At 45.4% G+C, this 26,464-nt stretch overlaps 1 protein-coding gene across 1 annotated transcript in view; it reads right to left on the minus strand.

Moving 5' to 3' along the window:
* SPSB1 (splA/ryanodine receptor domain and SOCS box containing 1) overlaps positions 1–17,978 on the minus strand; it is a 37,755-nt gene extending 19,777 nt beyond the window's left edge. Inside the window, exon 1 of the mRNA XM_033007763.2 lies at positions 17,734–17,978. The gene's annotated coding sequence lies outside the window, so the exon portion shown is untranslated. The remainder of the gene's footprint in view (positions 1–17,733) is intronic.
* Between the last annotated feature and the right edge of the window lie 8,486 nt (positions 17,979–26,464).

Genomic DNA, 26,464 nt, shown 5'->3' on the forward strand with positions numbered 1-26,464 from the left:
TGTCCCTGACATTTAAAAAAGCAATGGTTAGCTTTTCTTTCTCCTCCAGTTTTACATGTTTTTTACAGTTGCATCCTCAGAAACTCAGTTGGCATCCTTTTACTCACATTCAATCATGCTCCACTTCCCAGTTCATCCCTTTCATCCTCCCTTCTACAGTCTGCATTTAGTCACTGTGTTGACCTCTGTCACATCAATCCCATCAGTCAGGCAGATGGATGTGGAAAGACTCCCATGCAACTATCCATGTTTGCTGCTTTTTTTTAGGAAGAAAACAAGCAAGCCCCTCAGTCAGGAGCTAATGAGTTACCTGACTGAGTCTTTTCCACCTGATCCGACATTATGACAATCAAATCACAAGACATAAGAAAAATCATTCTATAACCCTGGAACATACAGTTAAGGACCGGTGCATAGCTACTACGTCCTCCTACACGTGACCAGTGCTACAGCACAATCCAATCTACGTTGAACTTCAAGTAGGGAAAATGGCAGAGAACTATGTAGTGAAAGAAGCACAACTTCTCCAAGGTCTTTCCTCCCACCATCTCAAAAACTGCTGCTAGCAGTACCTTGTCACCAGCAGCCTGCCCTAGCCTGTACAGTCAGTTTCTCTCCACCCTTTCACCACCAGGTCAAAAGATTAAATTAATTGTGCTCCTTTGACCTATCATGGTAGTCTTGTCATTCAAGAGAGGGGCTGACATCAGTCAAACTAAGTGCCAAGACTAGAAGCACTGCAGTTCAGTAAGTCATTTCATATTTTGTCTTACTGAGCATCATGTAACATGCCTGGAAGATAGACAACATGGCTGCTAAGGCCTTGTGCTGGAGTGCTTGGAAACAAAAACATCTTCTAAAGCTACATTTGACTGATCTTAGTTCTACCTTGCAAGTTAGATCTGTCATCCTGTGGATTTAAGGGATATGAACTGTTTTGTACAATACCAGGCAGAATTATAGTTTGTCTTGTTAATCATTCCCCCCACACCCTCAAAACCTTTTAAGGGCACAATTCAGAATGCTGCTCCTTCCTATAAATCCAGAAAGCAGAAAGAAGCTGCTTGGTCAGTGTACTGTCTGCTTTCTTAAAACTTAGTCCTTCACTGATCCTGGAAAAAGGATCCCTCTGTTGTGTCTCTCCTACTACATTCTTTCAGCATCCCAGAAGTGACAAACAAGGAGCAAGAGCTCACTCAATTGTCCAGCCCACAGCACCACAACACATTTACAAAGGATTTAGAGGCATAGCATTGTATCAAGTACTCCCAATTGCTATGAAAAAATAAACCCCATATGATGACCTTCTGACATACAGATGGATGGGCTCAGAGGAAGATAAAGCAACCTTATATAGCTGCTTTGAGAGCCAAGAAAAACTGGTGTCCTTCCAAGGACAGCCTGCTCTGAAGGGATCAATACTATTGTCAAAGCAAAAGAACTTGCCACTACTTAGTAGTCAGCAATACTGCAGGATAAGGGGTAATTAAATCAGAGCCAAACTCTGTTTTGTAGCTCACCTTTGACATTGAGACAAGACTAGAAGAAAGCTTTTTAATACAAATGTTTAATTACAGAAGTGTTAGCAGCAATGCTAAGACTTAAAACTAATTTCTCTCCTCTGTGTTTCAGGGTGATTTTTGGTACAGAAATTGGTTATGAGAATTTTTTAGACAAGCTAGAAAACAAACAACCCAAAATCCCAGATTCTAGCTTGGCTATGCAGAAGATGAGTCTTGTTGCCTATTAGCCAATAAAGCAGCCTACCCGCTTCCAGAGTTTAACTCCTCTGAAATCACAGCAAGATGCCTATATAAGCTTATTTCATAGAATCATAGACTAATTCAGGCTGGAAAGAACCTCAGGAGGTCTCTAGCCAAATCTCTTCCTCAAAGCAGGGTCAGACTAGGTTAATCAGAGCTTCATCCAGTTTTCTCTTGTAAACCTTAAAAAAAAAAAAAAAAAAGAGACTGTACAACCTTGGGGCAACCTATTCCAAAGCTTGACAAGTCTCATGGTAACAAAACTTTTCCTTATACTTACAGTTATGCATCTTCCTCCCTGTTCAAGCCATTCCAGTTTCTTAATCAACCAGTTTCATGTTGAATTTAATGTTAATCCTCAAGTCAAATTCTAAACAAGTGAATGTGGTTCAGCCTCCTGTACTAGCTCTTAATGCCTTCTTACTGCACAGTGAATTACTCTAAGCAATGTAAACATGGATTTAGTTCACAGGTCTTTTTGTCTTACCTTGCCACGTGAAAAAACTCAGCATTCCTCTACAACGTATACCCAGATTTCTTCATCCTGCACTTCTTAATTGCTGAAAACGAGGACTGAAGTTACATCCTCATGTATAAAAACCCAGATCTTTCACATCTTAAACTATACGTTCAGGTCTTTCCTGTCCTGAGGTCTGTGGAGACTGAGGGTGTCACCACTGAAGACAAAAACCTCACAGGAGGAGACAGTTAAGTCACTGAGGAAGTGATTTTTTTTTTTTTTTTCATACTGTTTAGGAAAACATTCTGTTCACATAGCAAAAGGATGTTTTCAGAAGTCAACACCCCTCCTGCACAAGCATCCAAAGCAGGAGCTCACCACACAATCACGACAGGTTTTTAAATCAAGTTTAGGCTTCCTAACCTGAAAGTCTGTACGATTCTTCAATGCCTCCAGCATCTGCCTCTCTGCAAAAGCCTTCTGTGGCCTCCCTCAGTCCGTCTGGTACTTTCAGTAGGACCAGCCAGACATTAAAAAGCTATTGGCACTTCCCCCCCCCCCAAAAAAAAAAAAGGCTTTTGCAGTTCACCTCCAAAAGCATCTGGCTTCTACCATTTTCTAGAAGATATCTCCCCTAGCACCTACTCTCAAATGAGATCTTGGACCCATAACCTGCACATCAGATGTGCCTCTGCTGCATCAGCTAGTTCTTATAACATGCTAAATGATAAGAGCCACATCTTTTCTTCTATGTCCCAACCACTAGCCAAGCCAGACATGGCCTAATTTTAGGAATTCTTCGTTCCCCAAAGTCACTTGCTACAGGAGCAATGCCATGGCTCATCCTTATCCACCAGTTGCCCTCCCTGTGAGGGCAGGCATGCCTCTACATCCCCCTTGGGAACCATCCTTCCAATGCATGCAGGTTAGCCACACCACCCTTTAGGAAGTATTGCACCTTACAGGAACAGAGCTCATCTTTTTAAGTGGGAAAGATGAAAGCCAGAAGCTGGATTTTCATACAAACCTCATGCTCAGTCAAGTCTTTGAAGGCAGGAAGGTTAGGGAGGGCAGGGTGGGCTGGGAAAAACAACACTGTCTGGCTAAAGAATACAGATTGCTTCACTACCACAATGAAGTGTCTGAAAAACTTATGTTCTCCTCAGCTCCTTCCCCCTGCTGTGCTCCACCTTCAGCTCTGCACTTGGCACTCTTGTGATAGCACTAGCCACACACTGCAGCCTCTCATCAGCTGGAAGAAAAGCCATCTACAGGAACATAGTGCATCAATGTCTGTCACCCTCTTCCCCATGTACAGCCTCACCCTGGGCAGCTCAGCTTCATCTATACCTCCCAAAAAGAATAGTCACTGATGTTCCCAGAAAGGAGCAATCTGCATGTTAATTTAGAGCAAGCAGGGTTCAGGAGCTTCCAACCCTCAGATTTGTTTCAAAGGAACACAGAATTACCGTCAAGATAAAAACAACAGTTTTATTATTGAAGTTAACTAGGTACTTTGCTTTGAAATACAATTTTTTCCCCTGCATCAAAGGGCTGTTAATTTTAGTCTTATAGCAAAAAAGTAGAAGAAATGAAAGCAGCATCTGCTTGGAAGAGATGAATGCAAGATAAAAGGTGTCTGTGACAGAAAGCTGGCAGCACCCTTATGTTTTCTGTTCAAGTTTGATCTGGGAACAACAACAACCCTTAAAACATAACAAAAGCTGTGGAAAAACCCTTTCCAAATCCAACAAGATAGCCGGAAGATGCAATTTTTCTTCTCCAAATGCTGCAACAGCCAGTTGAAGCAAAGAATCCAGACAAATCCAAACTGGCTATCCCAGTGTAATCAAGCATCTTGGTTTGCTCAAGTCCACAATATCCCTCCCATCTTCCAATTCCCTCTTTCCCTCCAAGTCTCCAGACGGAAAGCAGTTTCCTAGGAATCTCTGTTAGCAAAAAAGCAGAGTCATACCATGGCAGCACACCTCCAGAACCTCTGGGCATAAGTGGCTTGCAATCCAGCCAGTAGAGAAAGGAAAAATAAGCATTGGCATTTCTTGTCTGCCTAGTACGAACTGTTCTTTGCAAATAATCAAGTCAGAATCATCATGACTTTGTTATATAACACAAATTTTTAGACGCTTTCAAGTTCAATCCTGTAACAATTACAGAGGCACTTAAGTTTGTCACAAGTGTAGGTAAACTGTGCCCTGTTTTAAGTGGATTTACTAGTACTTCACACATTAGGGCAGGAGACAGCAGCTTTTACAGCACTGAAAACATTAGGAAGAGCAGCCATGCTGTGGTATACAATGAGCTTCCACTGGAAACAAACCAAACAGAAATTTATGTTCTGCAATGCCACTCACACCATGCAACCCAGGCAAAGAATATATAAGCACCTTGCTCTTGTCTGACCCCCAACCCAATACCACTGAGACAAGTCCCTCTAAATATCTTTACTGTGCAGATTCATTAGCTTTACTGAGGGTCACTTTGATCTGCCATCTTGAGGCTTTTGGGTGGGGAAGGACTGTTTTCTGCCCTTTTCCCATGCTTTTTAGTAACATCAAGCTTCATCTGCTAGAGCTTGGGGGAAACATCCAGAGAAGACCAGATAGCTAGCACAAAAGTACAAAGTACAAGCAGCTCATGTGAAAACTGTCTATGAAACATGGATCCAATACAAGATTTGCAGAATCTAAATGCTCTGTTGATTACCATGCACACATTTATTGTTTTACTTCAGCCCACGACTTCTGCAGTGGAAGCATGGATCTCCATCCTTACGCTGATTAGCAGTTAATATGGAAAGCTACTTCTATTTAACCTTTGAGCTCTTTGATACCATTAAGCAAATAGAAGCCAACATAGCGCACTCTGCCTGACCCAGCCCATTGCCAGTCTCTAGAAGGATGTTCACCTTTCATTTCTGATGCTGCTGCCAGAAGCCATGCAATTCAAACATTGGTTATATAAGTGAAAACCCCAAAAGAGAGCCAGATAAACATACAACAGACTAGTGCAGAGATATTTGTCAACATTCAGCAAACCACTCCATCAGTATGCTTAGTAAGGTAAGCCCTCCACATCCAGGAATACACACAAGCAAAAAGCCATCTCACAGCAGCTCTCCATAAAGTGCTGAACTAACAGGATATTCCTGGCAGACAGATTACACAAGAGAACTCACACTGCCAGCTTTACGGGAACATATGCAGCAACTCCCCAAAGCAAAGCATTCTGGGATGATGCCTCACTAGCTTTCTGACTCGTCATTAGCCAAAAAAGTTTAATGACATGGTTGGACTCTGTGTTTAAATGTAATTGACCTGGGACATACCATAATTAAGAAAGGAGACATTGTACATCTCAGTAAAGCTGTATCTGGGCACAGTCTCAGCATGATGCAAGGTTTTGCTTTCACTATTACCTGAAAGGGTCCTTGGAAATTGCCATGGTTGGTTGAGTTAGGCAGGGTGACCAAGAGCTTCAGTTAGGTTCTTGCATCATACAGCAAAAGGCTTCACATAACACAGCACAATTTTAGAAAGCCTTTCTAGCCTGACTGCTTGAAGTTTTATCCCTATACAACTAGACAAATCAGATTTGAAAGCACAGTGCGCCAAAATGAAATGGATTAATGCACATTATACAAACTGTGGCTGCAGGAATACACATGCTGCCTTCAGAGGACATCTGCACTGTCAAGTGGCCAGATATCCAAGAGCAATTTTTTCCTGGAAATAACAGTTGTGGTAATACAGAACAAATGTTTTTGCCAAAAAGCATGACCAAGACATACACCTACAGCACTGCTCACAGTTGCTTCACTACCAGTTAGTGTCCAGAGTGACTGGTTCAAATGGCAAGAAGTGGAATTTGTCCCTTAGTCTTACTAGGACACACTCAGCAACACATTCGTAAGCAACAGTTTTGCTGCTAGCTTAAGCTCTGTAAATCAAGTGGCTTCCTCCTCACCTCCTGTATGCCAACATGAAGCTGCACCTCTGTCATTTAGCTGGAGCAACCAAGCACATCTGTACGATTAAGTCCAGCATTGCTAATTTACACAGAGGTAGTACCTCTCCGCTAGAAAAAAAGTGAATATGAAGTTAACAGTTCGCATCAGTTGCTTCATCCCATGCAACTAAAACTGGTTAGGAGATAGTCATGCTCTGAACCATGAAGAGGGGCTATATTGCTGAAGAGACAGATTTGTACAGGCCTTTGATAGTAAACAGCTTTAAGTGGCATCTTTTCAGATAGCACCTAAAAAGAACACAAATTTTAACTCTGGGCCACTTCAGCATAACCATCCAGCTGCACAGGATTAAGTCTTGTATGGAGAAATCCATCTTTATGCCCAAGCACAATAATATTCCTCCCAAATCATCCACTTCCAAAAAGCCTCCCAGCTCAGCATCATCAGTTACATCAACAGCCATGACACTGGAACATGGAAAGACTGCAATTAGAAGTATGCATAACAACTTCAACACCAGATTGAGAAAGGATACTGGAATGAAAGTTTGTGTAAAGGAAACAGAATATCCTCCTTTAGGTATCAAGCATCAACCCTGTTTTCAAGGCAGAGTACCATACCAAAATTCTCAGTTTAAGTTTGTGTAGGGACAATTAGGGCTTCCTAGGCAGTTTAGTTTAACAGCAGTCCAATAGCATAACTTTTGGAAAGAGCAGTGAAAACGTATTTAAACATTCTTTGCCTGTAAAGATTCTGCCCACCAATAAGCTTCATTTCACGTAACAAAGTCATACCTAACCCCTTGCTGCTCTTGTCATTTACATTCCAACAATAAGTTTCCAAAGGTATTTTGCCCTCTCAGAAGTGAGGTAACTGAACAGCCTGCAGTTCTACACAAATCTTTCCTCTGCTCCCCGTAAATTTGAAGCAGATTGGTCTTACACACACAGAGTGCACAGCCACACGTGATAATGAAGTTGAGTGCAGAAGTCCAGTAAGTCTTGCAAAGCTGACTGAATCAAACGTTTTGACTACCTACCTGCTAAGACAGTCTGCTTCAAAGATAATAGCTACTAGCACATGATGTTCATAAGCAAGGTTCCATAAGACCACAAGCAGCTTCAAAAAGACCATTTCCTTTACTTCAGGAAGCAGCACCATCTCCTTCAGGGAAGGGAAGAGATTGCCACTGCTCAGTGTCTGAGGTGCATTTGGGGGTGAGGTGATGCTAAGATGGTTTGTATCCCTTTTGTGTCTACCTTCCAAATGCCCTAACACTACCACAGAAACCTGAGTAAGCAGAATTTGAAGAACATATATGTTCACCATCTCTTCCTTCCCACCCTAAGGCTTCTCAGACTAAACTGCAGGTTTTTTCTCTGAAACAGTAGAACTCTAGTACCTATAATTAAGCTGACAGCTGTCTGCTGTGACTACTCCAGACACCACCATCTGAGTCCTCTCCATTAAGGTTACCCATTCAAAAATCTCTTCAATGTAAAAGACAAGAAACAGCACAATAGTCAGTGATGGAACAAGTTCATTAGATGTAAGGAAGCCTGAGTTCTCTTATCTAGGCATTAAACAGCTGCCAGTACTTTTACAGTTCAAAGGCAAGACAAAAGCTGTACAGTCAACCTATCCTGCCAACACACCACAGTCATCATAGGTCCTCATAAGTCAACATGTCTTCTAAATAAGTGTTTAATATAAACATTTGTACAGTCACTTAATTCCTAGTGAACCAAGGTATTTGATGTGCACCACAGAAAGCTCCCATGACATCAGTGGAAAATTTCCAATTAGGAAACAAAGTTTGAAACACATTCATAGAACTTAAGAAATAGAGAGAGAGGAAAAAACCTTGTAGAAACAGTCAAAAGATCTGTTCTTAAAGATACACTCAGTATACTTAGGAACAAGCAGAATAGATAAGCTGCCTTGCTTTTTCAGAGTTTAATGAGTAAGAATTATTGACACACAAGCACAGTTAATGTTAGTTGCTCCCTTGAGCATCTGCTAAGTTTGTCTTCTCTAAGGCTGGACAGTCTCAGCCAAAGTATGTTCAAATGGTATTTGGCTGCTACTGAAGTCCTTACTCCTCCTTTTGAGGAGGCTGGATGGCTTTGCCAATATTTGCTGTGTACAAGCATCAATTTGAAAGTAATGAGAAGGCCGCTGCCACCCACCATTCAGTGCACCACAACCTCCCAAACATGGAATAGCTGTAAACTGTCTGGAACATCTAATGCCTGGAATATCAAACACTGCCACCACATCCAACGGTATTTTCCTCCCTCAAAATCCTCACACCAGAAAAAGAAAAACCACACTTCGCAGTTTTATTTCTACAGTCAATTCATTGCACTACTATTTCTAATACTTAATTAAAGTATAAGCTCAAATCACCCTACAGATAATCCCAGCGCTTTGGTGCTACTGTACTAGGACTTGAAAAAGCTGCCTACAAAGATATTCACCCTGGATATATGGATCTAGGCATGTATTAATTGGACTGCCTGGCTTTTCTATCAGACTGTCAAGCAGAAAAGGGTTACTACATCCAGCAGCATGCAAAGCCACCTCTGTCACTGCTGCCAGCCTGCCACCTGCTGGGCCACCCGCCTTGTCCACAAGGGCCAGGACACGACTTCATCTGATACCTATTCAACACCACAGCCCTGCAGCAGACATAATTTCCATGACAAGCTCGTTAGCAGGTGTCAGACATCCCAAAACAAGGTTTAAGAGTATACTGAACACTGCAGTAGCACAAAAAACATCTCAACAGTAAAATAACTGATGAGCCTCCCGCTGCTGTTTTGCACCTTGAAATGGAGATTCCCATGAGGCCAAGTGTTCTTTTGAGAACAGTCTAGACTGGGGATCAGCTGACATTTTTACAAAGGTTTGAAGACAGCCTAATCCAAATAACATAAGAGCACACACCTCTGAACAAGTACTGGTTATAATATGCTATTCTTCCTCCTCACCTTAATGACCATAAGGTTGAAAACCATCCTTCTATCTCACTCACATGAGGGATTTTCCATCAGCCTTAATATATGGTCTACAGCACACTGCTCCCCAGTGCCCACTGAGGTCTTACCTGGATTGAGAAGAATCTTCCCACCTAGAGCTTGAAGAGCCACTCAGTTCATGTTTCTTACTAGAAATATGAAACCAGTAACAGCCATCCTTCTCTCCATTTTCACAGAAAAGCATTGCTACGCTTATCCCACAAAACACAGTCCAACTGAGGATAAGCCAGATATCTTATCTTGATCTTGTATGTTCCTAGATGCACACCAAAAGCCATGCCACATCTCTGGCCTAAAGCCCACACCTGCTTCTGTCTCCTAAGCTTTGTCAGGGGACACTGCACATGCCCCATCAGCACCCTGTAGTCAATGGAAATTCTGTTTACCCCCACTGCTAATGTGCTGCCACATGGTTGTACCCTCAGCAGCAAGCTGGGCTGCTATACCCAGAGGGACCTGGCTGAGAAGGGAACACCAGCATGCACTTACAACCATATCCCCACATCAAGGGTCAAAGATTGAAAGCACCTCAAGTGACAGCCAAATTCCTTTTTGGAGAAAAGCATAGAGCAGGAAGTCCTTACAGGAAAATTAACACTACGTATGCAAGTACACCTAGCAGCAAAGATTCTCCTCTTCCAAAACTAATAAGCTCAGTAAAGCAGCAGATTCACTCAAGTTCCTTGTAGGCAAACATCTGGACATTTCTGCCATCCTGGAGTGACACAGCATACTTGGCAAGTTCCCCCTAGTAACACAGTGCACTGTTCTGGCTATGGAACAAGCAGGAGGGCAGTTGCACAATCACAGCCTGCCTGCAGATGTGGGTTATTGCTTCTTCCAGGCTCTCTCTAGTCAGGTGTTCCCTCCCACTTAAAGTGTTGACACAAAGCTGTGCCTCTTGCAAATCCAGTTCAGTGTCCACACACCAGGCTTTATCGGATAAAGCCTCGGGATTTAATGTTATTCATGCCAAAAGTGCAGATTTGGGCCTGTGTGGGCACATACAACCTGCCCCTTCAACAATCTCACTGGAAGGCAACGTCCGACAGCCATTTGCATGCTTCATACTCAGAGGCTCAGAAGCACACAAGGAATACCAGTACCTCAATAAAAAAGGAAAGATTCAGCTGGAGAACACGTAGAGTGAACCTTCCAGAAAAGTTCTCAGTTCCTTCAAAAGCCGCTTCTTGCAAACAGCTAAGGCAGATATCAAGAGTTAACTATAGCATCCAAATTCCAGGATGAACCTCAGCCACTGAAATGGACCCACATTAATAAACACAGGATACACACATTGCCTTTTCTTCTTCCCCATCCCCACATATAGCAAAGTCAAACCCACAACTTGGAAAACCAGTAGCATATTTCCATGCTGGTCTGCCTTCACTCCCTGGATTTTCACCATTAGCCAAGCTCACAGGCACTTCACAGCAGATTAGCTGCCCCTTTTTAACTTCTACACAGCAGCTGTACGTTGGCAAGACAGTGTGCCACATACCTAACCTTAACAGCAATATCCTGCTGGAATCAGTGCCATGTGTGCAGCCCTTCTGCCCTTTTCCTCTTAGGCTGCAAACTAAGCTATGCTAGCAAGATCTAAGAGATGCATGTGCCTGAATCAATATCAGAGTTGAGTCTGAGGCTGAAAGCGCTTATATCTGCCTGTCTGATCCTTGTTGTGCAAGGGACACACAGCACTCCAAAAAAAGCTGTGAAGTAACAGGAGGAAAGCGGTGCCCTGCCTCACAAAAAAAAATGAAACGTTCATTAGATTGATTCACTCCCACCCCCAGCTCCATTATTGTTCCAGCTGGAAGTATACAGCATACCACATGGAAAACCCCAGAACACTAGTAGTGAAACTGTGTGGGACTTCAGGTAAGGAAGCCAAGTGTTCAAGTCAGCAGTGCAGAACCTTGACAGCAAGCTGTAGAGTAACTACACAGGCATGAGCTGTGGCAGGCTGTGCTATCATATAAACCCAGAACAGAAAGTCCAAGAAACTCCATTTCCTGTCCATAGGAGTCAAGCCAGGTACTTTCTGGATTCACACAGGCCTCAAATCCCTTTTCAGCAAAAGCATCAACAGGTTTCTTCTGCAGCTGTTCAACAGCTCATAGGAACTAGGACATAAACACTAACTCCCTCAGTTTAGCTTACCCCTCTACCAGCTGAGCCACAAAGTTTTAGGTCTTTCTTTACATGTACACCACTTGGAGCTTCCAGTCCCAGATGTACTCAGATTAGTATGGAACAATCCCCCTCTCATTGTCCAAGTTCAGTAACAGGACCAGTTTAACCTTTAAATAGCATGAGGGGACTATCTAACAAAGAGATAAGCCCCATGGAGAACTGCTGACAACAGCAGCACCAATCCCATCCATTCCATATACACAGTGTCCCAACTGCTCCATAGACCAAAGACTACTGTTTGGAGGCATTTCAAGGGTCATTATCCTTTTTTCAACAAGAAGCAATTCTTCCCTGCAGCACAGCTCCCTAGGCTACACCACTACAGACCCAAGGATCCTGAGGCACCATATGACAATGAATTAGGATATCTAGGTAAGAACTGCACTTTGGCAAACTCCAGGACTTCCTTCAAGCCTTCAAACACTGTAGTTGGAATCCAGGCATTTTTCTCATCTCTACTTACGTAGAGTTTAACTTCCAAAAGGCCATACAAACCAGAAGTTATCAAAAGTTTAAACTAAGAATTTCTAAACATCTGAGACCAATGTAGCCTTCGCATGTAGAGAACAGCTCGGCCTTACCCCTTGCTTGCTTTTCTTGGCTGTTTACCATCTGTGGCTCACGTTCTTTAGAACTAAGTTGTTTCTGCAGTTTTTTGTGCAAGTGAGTGCCTTTGTACATTTATGGTGTCAAGGCCCCATCTGGGATCTCCTCAGGACAGATTCCTGACTTGATAACATACCAGCTATCCAAAGAAAGCAGTTTGAAGTTAACATCTACACAGCTGCTCTGACTTACAAGCTCCATCAAATTCCCCTCCCAGGCTAAAAGAAAAAGCCCATGTTTGGTAACTCCATTCAGACATTACCACCTTCTGCCCCAAAGCTCTCAAGTCAAAAGCTGTTGCTCTCACTTTGAAATCAAGCAGATGGTGGTGGTTTTTGCTTTGGTTTTAGGTAAAAAGCTTTCTCCTCCCAGGGAAAATTTTGTAAGTTAAAAGCCCTACTATTATACAGTAGCAGCATCGCTTCAGTTTGAAGTCTGTCTTCCTATGTTCTAGACAAGGAAAAACTAGCAGAGCCATAAGAGAAGAAAATATTAGTGGACAAAACTCTCCAGGGTTAAGAAAAAAAGATAAGGCAAGGGTAGGTGGCCGTTCGTCTATTACGATCAAAAAAAGGTGTTAATCCAAAACAGCTTTGAAGCTGAAGTTCCATGATGCTTAAGCACAAAACAAAGTGAGAAGGGAAGATGGCAAGACATCTACCACATGAATGAAGCACTAGAAAGCCCCCCACTCCTAACTGTGGCACTTGCACACCGTGGACAGAAAAGACATTTCCCACTTTTTCCACTCCACTGCCAGAAATCCCTGCATCATAAGTCTTTCCTATTCCAACTGCTTTGATAAATCACAGGGTAGAGCCCATTGGATAAAGTCTGGTACTAGTATCCATCCCTGACAAAGGGGGTCAGAGAAAAAAGCAGTAGCTTTATTTTCTCCCTTTTAAAAAACCCTAATGCAAAATGTTGAGTAGTTGAAGCAAGGCCACACATCAAGTCAGATGTATAGAAAGGATCAGCCCACAGCTGTCCCTGGCTCACAGCCCTACACTCATCCCCCTAAACCACACTCCCTGGAGCACACGCAGTACTGTCAGATTGCCACGAGCACCAGCTGGCCTGGAAAGCTCTGGACCTTAAACCCAAGCACAACAACATGTGACAAACAGAACTGTCCCCAGCAGTCATGAAACAGCACCAAGCACCCACCTCACTAACCAGCACTTGCATCTGATCACCCCAGTGGTCCAGGCCCAGAGCTTAAATGTATAGTTAACACTCCTGCCAAAGCAGGGGCCTCTGCAAAGGCAGCCCGTTGGGCTGGGACAGCTTAAGTCTTACTCCATTTCAGCTCAACAATAGGACATTATTCATGGTTCACCTCACTGTTCTGTCAGTACCCTTACTCACTGACTTCACATGCTGGGGGTAGACCTCAGTACAATATCCAGCTCACACCAAATCTACTTCACTAGGGAAAGTCCGCTGTATTTCCTTCCCTTAAGCGCTACACAGGTGGCAGCCTGTGCCACCCTACAGCTACAGAAGAAGGAAGAAATTAACACTCAGAAAGAACATTTAAATCTTATTTGCTGTATAAAAACACTCTGTAATCACACAGTTTCCAGGTAGGCAACTCCAGAGCATCGATAACTTCTTAGCCTCTTCAGGATCAAAACCATACTAGCACAGCCTGCTTCCAGAGCTCAGACAGGTTTGTTTCAAGATCACACTGGCAGATGGTGACAGGCTGTCTCATGACTAGCTAAGAATTCAGTCAGAAAGTTGCTGGCTTTTAAATCCCCCATAATAGGATGCATTTGCAACAAACATTTTGGTTGAAGAAAACCTTCACATTTCAAGAAAGAAAAGCATCAGCCAGCTGGACTGACTGCAGGGGAGGGAAGCCTTGTCTATGAAGATGTACAGGGATTTATTAGCATTTTGGTACTTGGTCAGTTATTCCAATCACTGAACAGAAGGAAAATTTCACTGCCACCAAGAATGTCAATACCTGCAACTAAATCAGGGAGGAGTTGCTAAACAAACTTATACCTAACAACACATGTTTAAGTGTTTGATACAGAATTGCAAGTTTATCAGGGAAGATAACTGGGACAAAAGGAAGTCAGTGAAAGAGCTAGACTGACAAGACGCCCATTCTCTTGCTCTCAGACTTCTTCATGACTTTTACATGAAGCTGTTAGTGCAGACACAGCAGAAGCTAAGTGTCTGTCCTTTGGTGGAAGGATCAGGGTAGATAAGGGATTGTTCTCAACCTCGCAGCTGAGAGGCAAGCAGAAACAGACATACAAGAACATCATAGGAGTTCTCCCAATGGTACACACCAAAGCAGACACCCTGGTTTCCAGTAGTATTCTCATATCCTTCAGACAACTTGGTTTGCATTTCTCTCCTGCAATGTGTCAGAGCAGGCTGCCTCTCAGTCACGCTCATCACTATATTTATACATTATATTGAATTTCTACAGCTCACTAATTTATCCAGGAATGCATTCTGCCATGCACAAGAATGTTTCCTTCAGTCCCCTACCATACTCGGTTGCCCAACAGGACTGCTGAAGCTTTCCAAGACAGATCCATTATGTCTTCTTTCTAGACTAGATACTACTTCATCCAAAGTACAATCATCTAGAAAAAGAATTTCTTAATCAATGCAACAGACCAATTTACTTTAGCCCAGGAGCTTCCAAAGCATTACCTATGAGGACAGAACAGTACAGAGTTAAGAGGGATCTATGAACAACCCCTTCCCCACCTCTTTTAAAGATGTGACACTGCTTTAGTAGTCCCTGGGAAAACACACTTAACAGGGGCACTTTTCCCCCACCATGTGCTTGGGAACTATTACTTTTAAGCTAGGTTTTCCTCTTGGCTATCTGCTGTAGCACACATCTCATCTTTGCTTAAGGACAACTGGGCTCACTGCCTCCAACTTCTGCCCCCCCCCCCCCCCCCCCCCCCCCAGCAATTATTTATTGAAACAGTAGCAACTGTAGCAGTTACTCACATGGAGTAACTCAAGAGATTTTTTTTTGTTGTTGTTGCTCAGAGCAATGTACTAAGTGGAAGTGAGTCAACACCTTGACATCAGCCCTTACTGCAATGACCACCAGCAAAGCAGTCCAGTGACTGCAGTTTGGTAACCTCGGTTCTCAGACGCTTACTCAATTTTATTCTGCAGGCATTTGACAGCTTTGTTTGGAAGCAACTAGTGTTTAACTTATATCTTGTACGAGCAACTTAACTTGCTAAGTCACATCACACACCTGCAAATATAAAGGAACAGGGCAGCAGTTTCACAGCCAGCCACATACACCAACCAGACTTTGGTAGAGTCAAGGTTAGGGAAACTCCTACCAAAACAGAGCTTGTTAGTGTAATCCATGCAGGTCTATTAAGCTGTTTCTCTACTGCTATAATGCTACATCACTCTACTAACTAATACACATACAAGCTTCCTTCCACAGGACATAAAGCACAACCCAGCTGAGGTCATCTCATTGATACTCCCTGCCAACACCAGTTAATCCTTACTCCCCCGTCAACACAAGACCTTAGTGACTCCAGACTCAGTCAGTACATGTGTACTACAGCCCAGAACTATAAGCACAGCTTGCACTAGCTTATCAGAGCTACCCTAACAGTTGCCAATTCCAGTGTAGTCAGTGGCAGCAGCCACAAAATTTGACTGAGACAAGCCTCAGACAGCCACAGAGCATACTCCCTTCCACATCTTATATTCTTCAAAAACTACATTGTCACTTGGAAGATTAACTGTTAGTGGAGTCTGCACTCATTCACAAAGCTTGGCATACAGTATCCTGACTGGCTCACTAGCCACAGATTTTTAATGCCATTAACATAATGAATTCTTAATTAGCCCTTGCAAGACAGACTTGACAAGACAGGCAACCCCTGCAGACTACTTTCACTTTTTCTGAGGAAAGGAAACATAGGGGGCAAGGGATTAAAAAAAAAGCACAGGAAAACAATTTTTTCCACACCTTTTCCACATCCAGGATCTAGCAGCAGTGAACTGACTCCACACAAATGCAGCACATATCAGCTAACCAGTTCCTGGAACACAAACCTGCATCTCAGAAGTATCTAACATAACTTTATAAACAAACTCCAACCACATTACAGTCCACTTAGTAACCTGTAAAGCAGAAAGAGGCTGCAAAAGGCTGCTGCTGATGTACTGCAACAATACGATGCCCCCCAGAGGAATACACTGCTGAAGTTCATTCCTTGTCTTCAGGGGGGGAGAAGAAATAGCTGCTTTATGCATCCATCATCACAACTACTGAGAGCCATGACAGGGCCAGTGGCCAGGCATACAGACAGAGCAGGGCAGCGACAGGCACAGTAGCCACTGGCTGGTCAGGGAAGGCTGTCCTCAACAAGCCACTTCAGGGATTCTCAACATTGCCATTCACTTTGTGAACAGCTGCAGAGCTCCATCACATTGCCAGTCATTCCCTCACCAACTCCAAGTTCTCCTCCTCCTCATAGGCTGGGATAGCCACTTTGACCCCATCCATCCTGTAGCCAGATCCCTTTTACAGTAAGCCACTGAAAACTCCACACAGTTTGGCCCTGGTAATTTAGCAGTCAACTTGCACCCAGCAAGACTAAGCTGCTAAGACTACTGTGCAGAATCTGGTGTAGAAATTAGACATTAGAGGGTTGGGAAAAGCAAAGTCTGCTTTTAGGACAAAAGGCTCATAAATTCATCCTGCCTTGCTATCAGGAAAAAAAGAGCTGATCTTTCTCCAAGCAACTCCCATTTTCACAATCATTTTGTAAACTTCCTTATCTTGGGCAATGGCTCAGACAATTCGCAGGTTTCTAATCAGGCATGGCCACCACCAGTCATCAGCCACACTGACCGCCTACTTCTCATACAGGTAACAAGGAGAACAAACGGCATACTTCAACACAAGGCTCCAGCAAGATTAATCTCTTCCCTTAACAACAGCCTAGGTACTTCAGGTATAGGATTATATAAGCTCCCCTTGTATTAGCATAGGTTTAGGTACTAAAAAACCCAGACGTATTAATTAGACCTTGTAAGGTGTGCTCCAGAGACCACCACTGTAACCACAGACACTGAACAAACAACCCGACTTCCTTAATGAGTTGAAGATCTCCGAGCTGAAATTATCTGTGTTTGCTTTTCAAATCCACACACAACTACGCCAGCTGGCCTCTGGCAGCCACCCATCTCACGGCATCCCAACTGCAGCTCCACGACCCTCGCAAACGCCGGGATTTCCTCAGGCCCCTCTGCTCCCTTGAGCAACGGGAGCTCGCTGAGCCCCAGCCACCATCCCCGCGCCCCACTGACACCAGTGCTCCCCAGGGACGGGGCCTCCCACGCTCAGGTGCGGCCCCACAGCACACGCGAGCCGGTTCCCGAGCCACTCAGGGCTTGCAAAGGGCTCAAGCGATGCCTCACCCCAGCCTGGCGTTTTGGTGGGGCTTTAAATTGGCACCGATTCCGGGCGGCTTGTGCGGGAGGGCAGCAGGGAAGAGAGACCCGCCGAGGGAGGGAAGGAGGGAGGGAGAGAGGGAGGCGGAGGCCGCGGCAGCGCGGAGCCCGCGGCGGGGAGCCGGGCCGGCCGCCGCCAGCCCGGGGAAGGGCCGCCCGGCCCCGCGGGCACGCACCGCCCCGCCCGCCCCCGCTGGCTCCTACCGTTCCCAGGCAGCCGGCCCAACCATGGCAGCGGCCGGGCCCCGCCGGAGGCTGCTCCCGGGGCGGCGGTGCAGCAGCGGAGCGCGGCCAGAGCAGCCGCCCGCCTGCTGCTGCTCCTCCGCCGCGGCGGGGAGGCCGAAGCCGCAACACCCCCAGCTCCTCCCGGCGCCAGGCGCGGCCAGCGGGGCCCGGCCCGTCACATGGCCCAAATAGCGCCCGGCCGCGGCCCCGCTCCGCCCCCGGCCAGGCCCGGGGCGCGGCCCCGCTCCGCCCGGGCCCGCCCCGCCGCGGGCAGCCCGCCGCCACCGGGGAGGGGCCGGGGCGGGGCCGGGCGGGGGGAAGTGGCGGCCCCGGAGGCGCAACCGGCGGTGGGGTCCGGTGGGTTCATTGCGGGGGGAAAGGCGGCACACGGCACCCGGGCCGAGCTGGGGCACCCGGGGGGGCAGAAACGCCCCGCAGCCGGCAGCGCTGCCGGGCTTGGTTAATGCCTTACGGCCCTGCTTTACTCGAAGAACGGCTAAAAATAGCAGCGAGTCGCAGGCTGAGCAGCGGTTATGTCTTTGTGGGCAAGCTGGTCGCTTCTTAACGGATTGCATCCTCGGGGTCCTTATACATGGGCACGGTGTTGCAATATTTACGTTGCGAACGCTCCAGGGGACGCGTGCTTGCTTTTTTAAAACTGATCTGTTTACCAAAATAAATCAGGGAAATGCAATTCTTTTCAGTCTTTTTTTCACAAAGCAACTTTTTTGACAAATTTGACCAAGTAATGTCTCTCTGAGATGATTCATTTCTCAGTATTCCCAGACAAAAAGAGTCTGTTTGTAGCAATACTGCTTGGAGCTATAAACCAGTGGATTGTCATAAATTAAGCAAGCCATATTGCATGGGATACCTCCAAGGACCACCTAAGAGCTGCAGGAAGTGGTATGAATGATTCAGGAGGTGGCAGCCTGCCATCTGAGTCAGTATGGAACAAATGCCCCTGCATACTGCTGAAGTTATTGTTTTGGGGGGTTGGACATTAACGTTGGGCCTTGACCAGTTCTCATCACTAATGGTCTTGGGGCACATGTGAAAAAAAGAGCAGGGTTAATTTGTGTGTCCTCATTTTTATGTCCCTACTTCCAGACGACTTTTCTTTCATCTTGACTGAGCTTCATTTCCAGCACAGGGCCTTAATTCAAATAAGGTTGAACCATAAATGTGTGAGTGCATTCTCCTTTTCCACCTCTAATTAGACAGAATACTCAGCCGTTTTCCTCCTGGCTGTGCTCCTCTTCGTGAGTGGGGAGGTGAGTAGTGAGGAAGGTGACTCCTGGGTGTATACGTGTGCTGGATCTCTGGGGAGGGTGGCAGAAGGAGGTGTACTCTGCTGAGAGTTGAGCAGGCTTTTTGTCATGTTTCATGGGCAGTGCATTAATGTACAACTTAGTTGTATCAGTGCTTACAAGGGAAAAAATCCTGCAGCTGCACACGGGATGAAATGAAATTGCATGGTCGCCACCAAACCATAGCCACTGTTAGGTTATTTCTTCAGAGAAGTGGACACAGCAGGATATTCAGTGACATATAATGGGGCAGGATCCAGCACTGAACCCACTGTGCTGTCAGAAGTCAGAAGAAATGAATGTAATGCGAAGGCCAAGGTGGGGTATCTAGCCTCTTGAACACTCTCCTCCTCCTCACCCCTTCCAGGCTGTGCAGTCATAAAAATCCCAAAAGAGGACTTCAGCCAATGCAGAGAAAGAAATTCTGATGAACTGCATGGGACAGTGCATCCATATGAAGTTGTTCATATGTGCACTCATATCTTTGCAGGACTGAGGCACTAATTTGTTAAGCATATTTTGAAGTCCTTGGGGAATAGTTGCTCTATGCCAGCCATTGTGGTTCATTAAAAAAACACATTCACATTAGATTAAATTTATTACTCTAGCTGACCAGAAACACCAGGGAGATTGTAGATACAGCACAAATATGTTCTTTCACACCCTGTGAGATAGAAATAGGAGAAGTTTTATATTAAATAGATACATATTTGGGTAGCTTTTTCAAAACTACTTTGCTTTGACCTGGTCCTGCTCCCATTTAAGTCAGTTTTCCCCGCTAATTTCAGCAAAAGTTCTTCATCAATAGTCCCCCAAGTGTGTTGTGAAAATCTCCCCCTTTAGGCTTCTCCTGTAGATTATTGTTCAGTTCTTGGACAGTGTCGTGGTTTAACCCCAGCCGGCAGTTAAGCACCACACAGCTCCTCACTCACTCCCCCCTGCCCAGTGGAATAGGGGAGAGAATCAGGAAAAAAAGCAAAACTCGCGGGTTGAGATAAAGACAGTAGTTTAATAGGACAGAAAAGGAAGGGAAAATAATAACAATAATAGAATATACAAAACAAGTGAGGCACAGTGCAGTTGTTCACCACCCACTGACCAATGCCCAGCCAATCCCTGAGCTGTGGTGTCCACCCGCCAACTCCCCCCAGTTTATATACTGGGCATGAGATCATATGGTATGGAACACCCCTTTGGCTCCTTTGGGTCAGCTGTCCTGGCTGTGTCCCCTCCCAGCTTCTTGTGCACTCCCAGCCTCCCCCTGGCAGGGCATGAGAAGCTGAAAAGTCCTTGACTTAGTATAAACACTGCTTAGCAACAACTGAAAACAGCAGCGTGTTATCAACGTTATTCTAATCCCAAATACAAAACACAGCACTATACCAGCTACTAGGAATTAAAATCAACTTTATTTCAGCAGAAACCAGGACAGACAGTTAGCCAAACCTTGGGGGCCCATGCTCACCCAGAGACCCTGAGGAAGCTGCAGATGGATTCTGACACTGCAGACTGCCTCCAGTGTTTTCTGTCAGCTTGTTGTGTGAATCCAACTTTGTGGAAAGTTCTCCCAGTTGTTCTTCACTGTTCAGAAGATACACTCCTGTCTCTTCTGCCAGTGCCAAAGATGTTAGAGGTATGTGCCAGGCATACATTAGCTGGAGAGCAAGACAAACCGAAGTGCTCTCTAGGGAGACTCCAAAAACTGCTTAAAATTGGAGCTCTGTGGACCAGATTCTCTTTTACAGTAAACCAATCTACTACACTTACTAAAGTGCACCTACTTCAGATGCTTTGTTTCATTCCTGCCAAGGTGGGAGGCTGCTGTAATGTGAGAACCTGACTGGTGGAAGTGGGGCAAAGGCTAGAGTGGATTCATAATCTAGAAAGGCAGAAGGGAGGCAGTGGTTAATTAGTTGGCTGGCAATAGCTCTTGATGCCTAGAGATGTGGAATTTTCTTCTCACTCTGAGACCTTTTCCTGCCCATCTGCTGTAACCTGGGGGAACAACAGAGCAATGGCCAGGGCCAGGGTCCTGAAGGAAGCCCAAGAGCTCACTTGTGGAGACTTCAAAGTAGTTTCTCCTTGGCCTGCCTAGCCACAGCTCCCCGGGGTCAGCACAGCATGAGCACCTTCTGCAGCAGCAGAGACATGTCATCACTGAGTCCAAGAAAGTTGTGAATGATGTCTGAGAACTGTACAGGAAACTCAGCAGGCTTTAGTCTGCCAGTGGATTCAGCTGCTCTGCTAACTCCACCGCAGCCGCATTACCCGCCTCCCAGCACTGGTCAGCACTATGACCCATTATCTGTTCTTTACAGTGAGAGGGAGAAATGGGGTGGAGGAGGTATAAGAGCAGCAGGGAAGTTGGAGGAAACCAGACGTGACAAGTGCTGAAGCAGAACTTTTCAGCTTTGTGGTGGCTTCTCGCCAGATGAGATCACAGCTCCTATGGAATCTTGTCTCCTTTTATTTCCTTACTATTTTGCTTTATTGCTTCCTTAAGAAGCAGGAATTGCTAATCTTCAATCATTTGCTTTGAATATTGTCTATGTCTCAAACAACAGTGCAAACAGTGGCACGGGGGGTGACCGACATATGCCAGTGTTTATGGCCTGCAATGGAACCCCTCTAAGCCTGTTTGGAAAACTAACTGGGAATGGAGCCTGGTTTAAAAGAGACGTTTCCAGCTCTCATCCTTGTGAATTTATGAATTTATGCTACGATTATAAAAAGAGAGGTGGGAGGGGGGGTGTGACTTGGCGTGCCTCCTTTCTTGTGATCAACGTTCAGTATTATAGATTAGCTGTGGGGTCTGGAAGTGGATGAGCACCCACCTTCTGAAAAATGGGTCCCTTTTGAATGTCTGAAGTTAAGCATCTACATCTTTCTTAAGAGCATGGACTCTCAGACTGGTACAAACTTTGTAGATGTGCTTTATGCCTGACCGATACTAACCTTGCAGCAGTAGGCTGGTAGGCTGTAGCAAAAAAGGGGGTCCTATTACTTTGCATTTTGAGGGGGGTGTTGTATAAAGACAGGCAGGCAGAAAACACGCAGCTTTCTATGCCCTGAGGAGAGGGGGGAGAGAGAGAGAGTAAACACTCTGCCCGGAAACATGTACGTGCTGCATGCAGGCTCTGCCTGTGGGAATTAAGGGAGACAATGCAACAGATAATGAACAATGAGTGTCTGTAATGTACAGCAACAAAGCCAAAGTAACCCAGTGTGCCGCAGAGCAGAGAAAGAGGCTGTTAAAACAGCAGCCTCATGAGGTAGAAATCCTGCCAAGCCTGCTTAGAGGACAATCAACAAGCCCTCCTCAGCTGGAAGATGGCTCAATGTGGTGGAAAAGGGAGTAGAAGAGAGTGGGATGGAGGAGGAAAAAAGAGGCAACCCCCCAGGGGCCCTTTGCAGGATAAAAAAGTCATCTTCCTTGTAGTTAGGCTCTCCTTGTGAATTCAGTTTTCAGCACAGTCAACACAACACTTTGTGCACTGCAACACAAGTAAATGAGGCTGTTGAATGAAATTAAGCCCTTTATCTGAAACAAAGTAGAATGCAGGTATTTTGCTTTACATTCACCTGGAAAGCAGGGGCTTGCTGTGACATCTCTTGTCACTGCTCCTTTGCCTTTCTGCTTCAGCATAGGGTGCTGGATGTGAAGTGGCCTGCCTTGAAGAATGGGTTATATGTAACACTGGGGCACGTGGATGCAGAAGATACTCTACAAACTTCCAATTCTATTTGGAGCAACCCTTACAACACCAGCTGGTCACCCAGTTACATCTGAGGTACATATGCTACAGACATGACTACCTCTTAATGAGAGCACATGCTGGGAGCACTCCCTTAAAATCACAGTAACTTTACTGGCTGACACAACTGTCTGCAGTCAAAAGGGCACGTCATAATATTCCTTTTGCTTACTTGTATGTCACAAGCCTGTATGGAGGAGGCTAAGCACATGGTCACAGTCTGTGCATGAGAAGCCATTGACAGTGGGGAAGCAGAAAAATGAGCTGTTGCCTTTTCGATGGAGGGCCATGAATGGGAAAAGGTAGCAACCTGGATAATACAGGAATAGCAGCTGTGGAGGAGCTCCCGGGAGAGCAGGCTGACCCGAGCGCTCTCTGTGCCACAGGAGATCAATGCGCCGTGTGTGGCTCAAGGACCAGCAGCAAGAGAGTTGGTGTCAGAGGCCCAGCTGTGTCTCTAGGAAAAGCTCCCTTTGCAGGACTGGTTTGGGAAAAGTGGCTCCCGCCAGCTCCTGCAGCATGAGCAAGCAGCACCCTCTGCTGCTGGCATGCTTGCCTCCAAAACACCTTTTTAGTTACAGACACCTAAGTACTCCAGAGAGAAGCTCAGAAAAAAACATCTACAGCAATGTCCTTCTGCAAGTCAAAACACAGCAGCATGTGGGTGGTTTGTTTGTCAGACAGTTTGGTCATGTCAAAATACTGCTCTTGGGAAAGCAGATGCCAGGCAGCATCTGCTTGCAGCAGATAATAGCAGCAAGAACAGGCCCTGACTGTGTGCTGGAAAGATTTTGACTGCTGCTGTTCCTGGCAAGTGCTTTGACTGATATTCTTTGATGAAGATAACTCGATACACACAACGGGGACGCTGTAGGATAAGGCTCTCCACTCCTCCAGCAACCTTTCTCCAGCCTCTTCCAAACATTTCACATCCCCATGAGGCAGCTAATTTACTATTGCTGCATAGCAAGAGGAAAGGGGAACTCAGGCAAGCAACGTGACTCAGCCACAGTGAGTCAGTGGCAGAGTCCTGCCCCTTCAGCTCTCCCCTGCTGACCACCAACCTGCAATTCCCAAAGGAGTACCGACTCCTCCCATCCCTAAGCAATCCTACCATGGGGCACACAGCATGATGCTGTATCACTACCAAACTGGCTCCCTAGAAAGCTGTGGGATGATGCAGGATCCATGCAGTCAGGTGAATCCTAGTCGCCCATGTTTTTTCCCTCCCTTTTGCTGGGGAATTTTTGCTCTTCCCAAATTAAGCTGTTTAACATCAATCAGGTCTATCCCACAAGCATATTCCCAAATGGGATATACACACCTCAGAGCACTTGGTCTCCTATTTCCTCCCTCTCCCTAAAGGCAGGCTGCCCTCTTCCCTAGCACCAGACCCCAGGTTTCCCTTCTTCAGGTGGGGAAATAAGCTGAGCTTGGTACCAGCTGCAGCTCCAGTCCCCCACAGCTCAGCCAAAAACATATATTTGAGCTTCCATTCCGCTCCCCATCCCCCCCATCTCCCTATCTCCTTTTCTTCCCTCTCTGTGAGTAGCAAGGGGGAGACTCCCCAAATCTTCAAACACATAGCGTACTGTGCTGCCCATAAAATCAGCCCATGTAAGAAAAGCAAATCATTAAAAAAATGCCTGAATCCTGTTAAAAATAGGCTAGGATCTACCAAAAAGAACCTGCTCAACAGTTTGTGTCTGTGCACAGGTCTCATTTCAGCAACACTGCTCAGAGCCAAACATCACTCACACAGGACCCAGATTGTTTTGTGGATAAGGAGATGCCTACAAAAAGGGAGCCCTGTTTAAGGAAAAAATGAGGCCATGTCTGGTCAGAGCGCCACCAGGACATAGTTTCTGCGGGAAATTCCTCTCTGTAGAGCAATCTGTCAAAGGAGAGCCAACATGTCCCGCCGCAGGGAGCAGCTTGAGGGCACAGGCCTGGCAGATTCTGCAGTGGTGCAGGAGAACCTGGTGCTGCATTGCTACAGGACATCATGCCAGCTCTCTGCAGGGGGAGCAGCTGGAATGAACTGGATCGATTTACATTACCCACAGACATCTCACAAGGCAGCTTGTTTCAGGATGGCTCTGGCTCCTGAAACGTACTGGTTTTCACTCCTTTCCCTCCATCTCCTTTCTTGCCCCTTTTTAGGCAACGGCCACATTTTCAGTCATAATTTTTTGGGATAGGAAGGCAATAAACCAAATCCCTGCTAAGGCAGGAATGAATCCAAAGGCACTACTAAGGATTGCCCTGAGCTGTGGCCAAGGGAGAAGCACCAAAATACTTGTTTTGAAAAGCATTAAGACACTGAAGTTTTTGTTGCTTTTACCACCACTGCCTCTGCTCCCTGTGTTTGAGAAAGATTCATTAATCCTGTAACTGTTTTGAGTATTTCTCTTCAGTGATGTGCAATGGTCTCTAAACTAGAACAGAACTCTCTCTAAATTAGATTTAAAACACTTCTGGCCTGGATGGTAAAATACTGTCCCAGCCCAGTGACATGACTGTTATATCTCCTCACCTGCACAGACATCTTCATACGTATGGGTCACTTAGATAATTCAGCATCACTAACAGTGTAAGAAGGTATCATACACACATCATAGCAATGTTCCTGGACACCCAAGGGAAAACTGCAGAGGATTTGGACACTGAAGAGGAGAAGACCCACATCACTTAGTACTATAGAAATGCTCTGCTACATTAGCAGCCCAGGGAATGCACTAAAAACCCACAGGAGTCTGTGGATGTACGGTGCCCTTTCAGCTGCATTCAGGGAAACTAGCATTTGTGATCAGCAAGAAAGCATCTGATTTAAATCCTCCTATCCTCTTGACAGGAAAATTAAGCCTTCCACTACAGCAATAGGGTGAAATTGCCGTGCTATCCCTCCCCTTTCTGGGGGCACTGTACCTTTTCTTTCTATGTAATGGAGGTGCTAAGTGAGGCTTTCCTTTCTCCAAGGAAAAGGTGGCTGGTTCTGGACAGCAACACGTGGGTATCAGCTAAACTGGAGGCCAGGCCTCCGCGCCGGGGCCCTGCGTAATGCCTTCCTCGCCAGAGTCACGGCACAGCTCCCTCTTGAAGTTCAACTGCATAATCTCAGCTCACAGATCTTGAATAGATTATAGTTAAAAATGCAGCTCTATAAAGTCTATGTTATTAAGCAGCTCTGTACTATGGTGATGGTATCTATGGAAATGCAACTCAGGGAGTAAATGTGGATCAGTGGAGACTTTCCTAAGGCCTGGCGATTCCAGCACCCTGTGTAGTATTGGGTGATTCCATCTTCTCACTTTAAATGGGCTTTGGCTGTTCCTCTGTTTTGAAAAGTCCTGGCCTTGTTTGGATGATGCACAAAAAAAGAGAGTCAGACTGAACATTTAAGAATGCTGGTTTCACACTACAGAAAATTCAACTTCTCCTCTTTGCACAACTAGAACTTTAAAACTTCGCTCACCAAGAGGACAGGAAATGAACCAGAATGACAACCAATCTTTGCAAGAAATTAAAAGACATTTTTGTTAAAAAATATTTATTTTTTTATAAATATAATTTTCTATTAATTATACAACATGAAAGGAATCACAAAACTTTACCCATGGGAAAATAAGATTTTGCAACTTGATT

This window comes from Tyto alba, unplaced genomic scaffold (genome assembly GCF_018691265.1).
Source record: "Tyto alba isolate M040663 unplaced genomic scaffold, T.alba_DEE_v4.0 Super-Scaffold_20000042, whole genome shotgun sequence".
NCBI classification, from domain to species: domain Eukaryota; kingdom Metazoa; phylum Chordata; class Aves; order Strigiformes; family Tytonidae; genus Tyto; species Tyto alba.